This window comes from Herpailurus yagouaroundi, unplaced genomic scaffold (genome assembly GCF_014898765.1).
Source record: "Herpailurus yagouaroundi ecotype Mexico unplaced genomic scaffold, PumYag 28, whole genome shotgun sequence".
Lineage (NCBI taxonomy): Eukaryota > Metazoa > Chordata > Mammalia > Carnivora > Felidae > Herpailurus > Herpailurus yagouaroundi.
In genome coordinates, this window is record NW_024412376.1 from 57,060,319 (window position 1) to 57,070,345 (window position 10,027).

Here is a 10,027-nt window from a genome sequence, read left to right on the forward strand (position 1 = left end):
CTGTTTTTGTGCCAATACCATGCCGTCTTGATGATTACAGGAAAGCATAGGATTTTAAATAAAGACCTATGTATTAGCCCTAAAGATATAAAGCATTTTAATAACAAAAGATTTTTAAAAATAGAAAAAAAAACACACCTGGAATAAATGTGTAGAGAGTTTGAGTGAAAGAATATGCTTTATTCTATTCTACATCAATAATGTTATAGCTTACTTACAATATTAACATAAAGACATTCTCATTACTGTGAGGACACAGGAGTTCTATCCTATATATACCCTTCTTATAAAGCCCTGCATACTAGTTAAACCCAGCGCTAACCCAGAGATATCCCAAAATAAATAAACTACAAATGAGACCATAGATTATAAAGGATAAACAGTGAATTTTAATATTCTATAAACAAAAAACTAAATCTAAAACTCTTTAGAAATTACATACATAATACATAATGCAGATATCAAAATTCCTGAATAAAATACTCTGGAATAAAAATAAACTGGATTGAGACAAACATCACAAAGAAGACCAACAAAAATCTGGAAAATTAATTGGAAGAGGAAGTGCAAGGTACAACTTCTTTTATCCTTCAAATGATGAATAAAAAGTTTTGCTTCAGTATGACACTAATAGATTAATAAATATAGATTAAATTGTTTTATTTAAAGCTATAAATAATAAAATAAATAGTTGTATATCTTCAAAATTACCATAACAAAAAAGAAATATTGCAAAAGATAAAAAACAAAAATATTTATTCAGCCTTTCAGTGAATATTTATGGGGTTACTATTATTTCTACACGTTGTTTAGAGATACAATGGAGAGAAAAATGAGCATGTCCTGTCTTCTTCATGGAATTCTGAAACCACTTTTGGAGTAAAACATTTAGTCAATAATCACTATTGAATTATTATTATTATTGACTATTATAACAGCTAAATAATAAAAATGAAGTGTAAAAGCATATAATTGGAGCGTGTGAGGTGGTATTGGGATAGGAAAGTTCTCTGAGAAAAGAGCAGTGATTTGATGGTGAAGAGGAGAAGCAACTCAGTCAGTGAAACCAGCAAAAGTCCTGAAGGAAGAAAAATAGGGAGGTGAAGAAAGTGAAATAATATTTGTATAATAGCTGAAATGCAGAGAACAAAGACAATAGTGCCATTTACTCAGGAGGAAGGGGTGGTGTGGAATCAGAAAGGGGACAAAATACCTGTGGTAGATTGTGTTCTTTTCCCTGAGCATCAACCCCCTTCTTCTAAGGGTGTTATAGTCGAGGCTCTTGCCCTGTGACTTCAGCACTTTTCCACAGGGCAGAGTCTTTCTTGGCTGCCCTGCCAGCATGGCCTTGTGACTTGCTTTGGTAAGGGCAATAGGATGAAATGTGACATCTACCACTTCTGAGCAAAAGCATTATGTGGATTGTATGTTTCAGTTTGGTCCTGCTCCTGAGCATAAAATTAGCGCATTCCAGAGAGGGGCTGATCCTTCAGCTTGGGTCCCAGAATAAGAAGGTTTATGGGGCTCACGCCAGCCACAAAGACCCTATAGCATTCATGTAAACCAAGAAAAAAGAATATGAATGTGCATGATTATATGTTGCAGAGATTTTGAAATTTCTTTAGCTTACACGTAGCCTAGCAAAGGTTCACTGAAGAATTTCTAAATCATATTTTGGCAAAAAAAATCCATAAAATCTTCTCAAAAGACACCATTGATCATGATTATACATGTGTAGGTTTATGTGCACATAAAGATGCATCTAGAACATTTCTTTAACAAAATGCTATTTGTGAATTATTTCTGACTGTCAGTTTTTCTTCCATTTTTAAAAACATTTTCTGGTATCTTGTGAATATGTGAATTTTATAATTAAAAAAAATTCCACTAATAGAAAAAGAAATAAGAACAATATATATATTTTTAATTTAAATATTGTATACCTGGATGGCTCAGTCGGTTAAGCGTCTGACTTCGGCTCAGGTCATGATCTCAAGGTTTGTGAATTGGGTATCCTATTGAAACAGCCTGTGTCAGATTCTGTGCTGACAGCTCAGAGCCTGGAGCCTGCTTTGGATTCTGTGTCTCCCTCTCTCTCTGCCCCTCCCCCGCTCATGCTCTGTCTCTCTCCCTCTCTCTCTTTCTCCCTCAGAAATAAATGCTAATGTTTTTCTAATTTAAATATAACTTACCTGAAATAACAAGATTATTATATTTATAATAGTTGCCAGGATGTTGGGATAAATAAATTTTTATTGGAGAGATGTATGTTGTATATATCACATGACAGATCAAAGCAGTACTTTCAATACCAGTGCACATCAGAACTACTTGGAGAGCTTCTTGGAATACAGATTACTAAGCCCTATCCCTATCCTTAGATATGGAGAGGGGCCTGGTAATTTGCATTTCAACTATTCCCTTGTGTTACTGAGGTTACTGATCCAAGAACACACTTTGAGAAACAATACTTTAAATGGTCAGTTAAATACATTTCTAGGTAAGAATTTTAACTTTCATCCATAATTCCAAAAAAATCAGTTGATTTGATTATCCTTTGGGCCAAATGAGTGCTTGAAAAACACTGGATTTTTTCTTTTTTTATGTATTGTTGGTAAGTATAGAATTGAAGCCAAGTGAGTTCAATTAAATAACTCTATTCTTATAATTGTATATCCTATTGAAACATACTCATGGAGTTAGTAATTAGAACACACACACACACACACACACACACACACACACACACACACAAATACACAAACACACATACTTATTTCACTCCTGCCCATGGAAAAGTTTTATTTTCAGAGTAATGCATCAACTTCATAATTTTAAATAACCATCTCTGATACAGTAATGGTAGTTTTCCCCTTCTCTTTTGACTTAAGATTTTTCTCCAGGCATTTATCCCTGACTCTTCATAATCAGTTCACAAGTATCCTACAGAACTAATTTTGAACTTCAGATCTTCTTATAAAATGGAAGGGCCTCATACTTGTGGTAGTAGACAAAGAGGAAATAAACAGATTACTAGTTTTCTTAGCAGAAACTAGAATATTGTTAAATTCTACTCTTTAATTTAAAAAATGTAAAACAAGAGCAAAAGAAGGATTTGGGAGGTTTTAATTTTTTTTCCATTGTATCTTCACTAAAGCCTGAAAAAACATTTAAGTTTTACCACACAATTTTTTTTCTTTTTCTTTTTCTTTTTTTTTTGCAAGGTCAAGAATCAGTATCCCATTAAAGCATTTTGCCAGAGGAAAAAGTTGTTAGAAAGTACATAAAATGCTAGGTGATCTGCTTTTAATGGAACTTGACTTTCTGATACATCTGAAACACAACTGTCTTTTATTAAACTGAAATGAAGAGGTCTGGGCAGGAGTCTTGAGGGACAGAACACTCAGCCTCAGAGTCAAAGCCCTAGAACATTTCTTGTTATCACTGAACAGTTGCCCTTCTAGCCAGCTAACAAGAGGAACATTAATAGCCTTTGAAAGTTATCCAACACAGTTTGCCTTGAAGACAATTATGTTGGTAAAACCATGGGTCTTCTAAGGAATAGTACAATTAAAACTAGGATATTGGGGGAGGGGTATTTGGGATTTATAGATTTTTAGAGTTAGAAAAACCTCATTCAGTCTCACTTTCAAAGCCAGATAATAAGTTTCTGTGCTGTGAGAAGAGAGAGGAAAATTTAAATTGTAGTCTCTTCCTGTAACCCCATAGAACCTAACCGCAAAGGAGAAAGGTTTCTGCAATACTTTTATTTTTAAATGAGTTTCCCCTGGCCCAGTATGACTAGGGTATAGTCTCCAATGTGCCTATTCAAGGTTAGAATTTCAAAATCTTCATTAATATTTTGCTATTGCACCGGGATCATTCATGCTACGCTGCCTTTGCTAATTAAATTAATAGCTGCAAATGCTTACCAAAGAGATTAACTTCTGCACTGCTTTACTAGAAGGGCTGGTTGCTAGGCAGCTCTAGGTGACGGCTTGGCACGAAGCGCCTTCTGTCTCAGGACAGAGACCGCTCTGCATCCTTGACTGGGAGAATGAAGGCTGCAGTGCTCTCTCTAAGAGCATTCACCTTCGTCTTTACATCTCAATTGCTCTCCTTTAATTATTTTAACCACTCGGTGCATTCTAGTGTTTCAAGTCTATTTAACTTGAAGTATATGTGTCTCATGCTTTGTGGACTCACTTCAACATCTTATCTTTTTCTTGTCTCTTCACAAGCATCAATCCTATACTGCACATGGCTTTCCCACCATTAGCAGGTATACTTTATGACTTCTGAAGCTCTTGCCATAATTATCAATACTTTGGATTTTTTGCATATAACTTTACTCATATATAATGCCAAATATTTGTTTGATGTAAATCCTGGTTTCCTGCACTACCCTGTTTATTTTTAAGAGTGTATCCTTCATTTCTTTTCCTCACTACTTTATGTATAGACAGCACAGCCACTGGGTGTTCATACTGAAGATAGATGTGGTGGCTCTCTTCTGCTGTAGGATATACTTTCTGCTGCTAGATTTGCTGCCAGCAAGTTTGTCCTTTGGGAAACTTGGCCTTAACCCAAACTTGAATTGACATTCTTTCTTCCTTGAAAACAGGTAGCTCTTCTCACGTTTAAACAAATGAACAATGAGTATGTGCATAACCAAGGTTATAAACACTAAGTAAAAATGCATGTTTATTAAAATTACACTATTAAAAAAATACTTTAGTCATAATACTAGCCCACATCCAGCAAGACGAAGGAAACCCTGTGCAGAGTGAGCTTTCCTTAACAGTTCTTGGTCAAACTAGTTTATTTCATGGGTGACTCATTCGGTTAACTGTCCAATTTCAGCTCAGGTCATAATCTCCCATTCCATAGGTTCGAGCCCCACGTCATGCTCTGTGCTGACAACAGCTCAGAGCCTGGAGCCTGCTTCAGATTCTGTGTCTCCCTTGCTCTCTGCCCCTCCCCCACTCACGCTCTGTCTGTCTCTCAAAAATAAACATTATATTTAAAAAAAAATAACTTATTTCATTAAGAAACACCAACCAAAACCTTGGAGGTAAATGTCTGGTCCATTCCTACCTGGTTCTAATGCAACCTCTGCCTTGGTCTGTGACATTATGCCTGTCTATTTATACTTGGCATACATATGCATTTATCTATAAGTTTGTCTGTATCTGCACACATGCACATGCCTGTGCACTCACAGAGTAAGGGCTAGTGGAGAAGTAGCAGAGTAACAGTAGTTAAACAGCTCCACAGAAAACCCATAAAAATCACTAAGGTTTTATGATATTGCCTGTAATACTTAGCACATGGCTGTGTTTGACTAAGGGAATCCATAATACACTTAAGTAGGATATAATTTTATTTATGCTCGCATAACATGTCAGAGGTGAGAGATCCAGGTGGCAGTATAACTTGGTCCCAGAGATCATTCATTGACCTGGGTCCATTCTTCCTTGTTGCTTTGCCATAGTTTAAGAATGGCCCTCATTTACATGGTAAAAGCTGGGTTGCCATATGTCATAATCCATCTCATTGGACAGAAGGGAGAAAATGTGTAGACAAAGTCAATTTTTTAAATAAAAGAGGAACACCTGAGTGGCTCAGTGGTTTCAGCATCCAATTCTTGGTTTCAGCTCTGGTCATTATCTCAAGGTTCTCGGGTTCAAGCCCCTCATTGGGCTCCATGCTAACAGGGCAGAGCCCTGCTTGAGATTGTCTGTCTGTCTGTCTCTTTCTCTGCCCCTCTCCTGCTTGCACTCTCTCTCAAAATAAATAAATTAAAAAAAAGAGAGAAATTGCATACATCTTTGTCCATAGCAAAATTTACTTACAGGGTCTAATTGTAAGTGAGGCTTGGAAGAAATATAGTCCCCAGCAGGCAAGTACATGCCCCGCTAAAACTTTAATAATATAAAAGTATTAAAAAATGAACTTGGGTGAAGGTATTGTTCAATGTAGTATCAGAGAAGCAAAACACTTTTGATTACTGTAAAATAAGGATTTTTTTAAATTTTATTTTTTATTTTTTTAAATTTACATACAAATTAGATAGCATATAGTGAAACAATAATTTCAGGAGTATATTCCTTAATGCCTCTTACCCATTTAGCCCATTCCCCCTCCCACAAACCCTCCAGTAACCCTCAGTTTATTCTCCATATTTATGAGTATCTTCTGTTTTGTCCCCCTCCCTGTTTTTGTATTATTTTTGTTTCCCTTCCCTTATGTTCATCTGTTTTGTCTCTTAAAGTTCTCATATGAGTGAAGTCATATGATTTTTGTCTTTCTCTGACTGACTGATTTCACTTAGCATAATACCCTCCAGTTCCATCCAACGTAGTTGCAAATGGCAAGATTTCAGTCTTTTTGATTGCCGAATAATACTCCATTGTATAGATATACCACTTTTCTTTATCCAATCATCTATTGATGGACATTTGGGCTCTTTCCATACTTTGGCTATTGTTGATAGTGCTGCTATAAACATGGGGGTGCATGTGTCCCTTCGAAACAGCACACATATATCTTGTGGATAAATGCTTACTAGTGCAATTGTTGGGTTGTAAGGTAGTTCTATTTTTAGTTTTTTGAGGAACCTCCATACTGCTTTCCACAGTGGGTGCACCAGCTTGCATTCCCACCAACAATGCAAAAGAGATCCTCTTTGTCCGCATCCTCGCCAACATTTGTTGTTGCTTGAGTTGTTAATGTTAGTCATTCTGACAGGTGTAAGGTGGTATCTCATTGTGGTTTTGATTTGTATTTCCCTGATGATGAGTGATGTTGAGCACTTTTTCAAGTGTCAGTTGGCCATTGGATGTCTTCTTTGGAGAAGTGTCTATTCATGTATTTTGCCCATTTCTTCACTGGATTATTTGTTTTTTGGGTGTTGAGTTTGATAAGTTCTTTATAGATTTTGGATACTAACCCTTTATCTGATATGTCATTTGCAAATATCTTCTCCCATTCTGTCATTGCCTTTTAGTTTTGCTTATTGTTTCCTTCACTGTGCAGAAGCTCTTTATTTTGATGAGGTCCCAGTAGTTCATTTTTGCTTTTGTTTCCCTTACCTCTGGAGAGCTGTTGAGTAAGAAGTTGCTGCGGCCAAGATCAAAGAGGTTTTTGCCTGCTTTCTCCTCGAGGATTTTGATAGCTTCCTGTCTTACATTGAGGTCTTTCATCCATTTTGAGTTTATTTTTGTGTATGGTGTAAGAAAATGGTCCAGGGTCATTCTTCTGCATGTCGCTGTCCAGTTTTCTCAGCACCACTTGCTGAAGAGACTGTCTTTATTCCATTGGATATTCTTTCCTGCTTTCTCAAAGATTATTTGGCCATATATTTGTGGGTCCATTTCTGGGTTCTCTATTCTGTTCCATTGATCTGAGTGTCTGTTCTTGTGCCAGTACCATACTGTCTTGATGGTTACAGCTTTGTAGTATAGCTTGAAGTCCAAGATTGTGATGCCTCCTGCTTTGGTTTTCTTTTTCAAGGTTGCTTTGGCTATTTGGGGTCATGTAAGATAAGAATTTATACTAGAAACAAGGTACCACACAGTTGTGAGAAAAGGTGGGTAAGGAAATTTCTAGAAGTGGAGTTAGATGACAAGAGCTAAAATTAGCCCTCTCTAAGCTTATAGGTGGGACCTTGAAGGGCAATCTGGGAAGTAAGGCATAGACCATTAAGGACATTTGGCAGAGAAGTCTATGGAAAACTGCTTTGTCTGTGTTGTTACTGCCTCTGTGGGCCCTGAGTCAAGGTGTGTGATGGTGGCGCTAAGGTAGCTGTTGGTCAGTGAGGCTAGCAGACAGGAGAAGACCTGGTGGCAAAACGGAGGAAAGCAAAAACACTTTGACATGGTGGGTGCTTCTGTGTCTGTCTTTTATCCTACCTGCCTAAGAGACCATTAGCTCCATTGTTGTACCACTTTTGCCTCCCAAATGAAGGCAAGCTCTAACCCAGAACTTTAAGGAAAGTGAATTCTGGCAAATGTAACCGACTTGTCAAAAACAGAGTCTAACTCAGGGAACAACTAGAAGTTGCAGAACAGGATCTAACGTTTGGGGTACCAGTTTCCATAACAAATTCCATCAAGTCAAACCTTCCCTACATAAACAAATGTATTTTATCTCTACTTTAGCACTTTATGATTCCACCTGTTCATGATGTTTTAGAGAAAAATGAAGCCACAAAGAAGAAATGAAGAGGAGAAAAGAAGTGACATGGAGGTAGGGGGAGAGAGAGTGAGCTATGGGGTGTGTGCGTGACAGATCTCTGGTCTCTAGTCAAACCAACCTGGACACTAATGGAAGATTAACATCTCTTCAAAATTTCCTCCAAATACCCTCAAAAAAATTAAAAATAAATTACCCTATGACCCAGCAATTGCAGTACTAGGTATTTATCCAAAAGATACAAAAATACTGGTTCAAAGGGTCACATGAACCCTGACGTTTATGGCAGCACTATCAACAATAACCAAATTATGGAAAGAAGCCAAAAGTCTACTGACTAATGAATTGATAAAGAAGATATATATCCATGGTATATATATTCAATGCAATACTACTGAGTGACCAAAAAGAATGAAATCTTGCCATTGACAACAATGTGAATGGAGCTAGAATGTATTATGCTAAGCAAAATAAGCCAGACAGAGAAAGACAAATATCATATAATTGCATTCATATGTGGAATTTAATAAACAAAACAGATGAACGTAGGGGAAGGGAAGTAAGAATAAGATAAAGACAGAGAGTGAGGCACACTATAAGAGACTCTTAAATATATACTGTTAAATACAGGGGAAGTGGATTGGGGGATGGGCTAAATGGGAGATGAACATTAAGGAGGGCACTTGTTCAAATGAGCACTGGGTGTTACATGTAAGTGAGGAATCACTGCATTCTACTACTGAAACCAATACTACACTGTATGTTAACTAACTTGAATTTTGAAAAATAAATTAGGGATGCCTGGATGGCCCAGTTGGTTAAGTGTTGGACTTAGGCTCAGGTCATGATCTCAAAGTTCATGGGTTCGAGCCCCTCATCGGACTCTGTGCTGACAGCTCAGAGCCTGGAGCCTGCTTCGGACTCTGTGTCTCCCTCTCTCTCTCCCCCTCCCTTGCTCATGCTCTGTCTGTCTCTCTCTCTCCCAAAAATATACAATTAAAAAAATAAATTAAAAAAGTAAAAATAAAAAATATTCTAAGTAAGCAAACTGACATCACTTAAGGAATATCTCTTAATTCTTGCACTCTTTGTCTTAAATGCTTATTTATTTATTTTCATGGGGGAGAGGCAGAGTGAAAGGGAGAGAGAGAATCCCAAGCAGGCTCCATGCTGTCAGTGCAGAGCCACACCAGGGGCTCAATCTCACTGCGGTGAGATCCTGACCTGAGCCAATATCAAGACTCTAGCATTTAACTAACTGAGCCACCCAGGCACTAATATTTGCACTCTTAAATAGTTAATCTTTAAGAAGTTTTGTGGGGTTTTAATTTTTGCTTGTTTGTTTGTTTGTTTTAGGCAGATAACAGTTTGTCTTACTGAATAAGTGATCTGTGTCATTGCCGAGGCCACTATGTACAGACAAAGGAGAGGGAGTTTTATTTCTTGGTCTCTTTCTCCTCGGACAGAGTCTTGATGATTTCCTCCTTCTTGGCCTGGAGCTTCTCTTTACAGATCAAAAATATGAAACTCTTCACGAATTTGCATGTCATTCTTGTGCAGAGGCCACACGAATCTTCTCTGTATTATTCCAGTTTTAGTATATGTGCTGCTGAAGCAAACACAAGAAGTTTATAAATTTAAGAAAACAGAGGAGAAATGAGACTGAGGTATAGACAAACTTTCCTAGGATCACTTATAGTATATTTTAAGGATCTTATTAGCAAACGAATTGACAGTCACTCCAATTGTCCTGTATTTTAACAAATTGTATAAATGCAATTGTGCTTAAGTGCTGGAGAATGATCTTCTTAATTAGTAAGGAAAGGTAGAA

The 10,027-nt window shown here is 37.1% G+C and overlaps 1 non-coding gene across 1 annotated transcript; it reads right to left on the reverse strand.

Moving 5' to 3' along the window:
- Positions 1-9,711: 9,711 nt before the first annotated feature.
- On the reverse strand, positions 9,712-9,818 carry LOC121040145 (U6 spliceosomal RNA). Its single transcript, XR_005795135.1, has one exon. It is a non-coding gene; the product is annotated as a U6 spliceosomal RNA (small nuclear RNA).
- Positions 9,819-10,027: the final 209 nt, after the last annotated feature.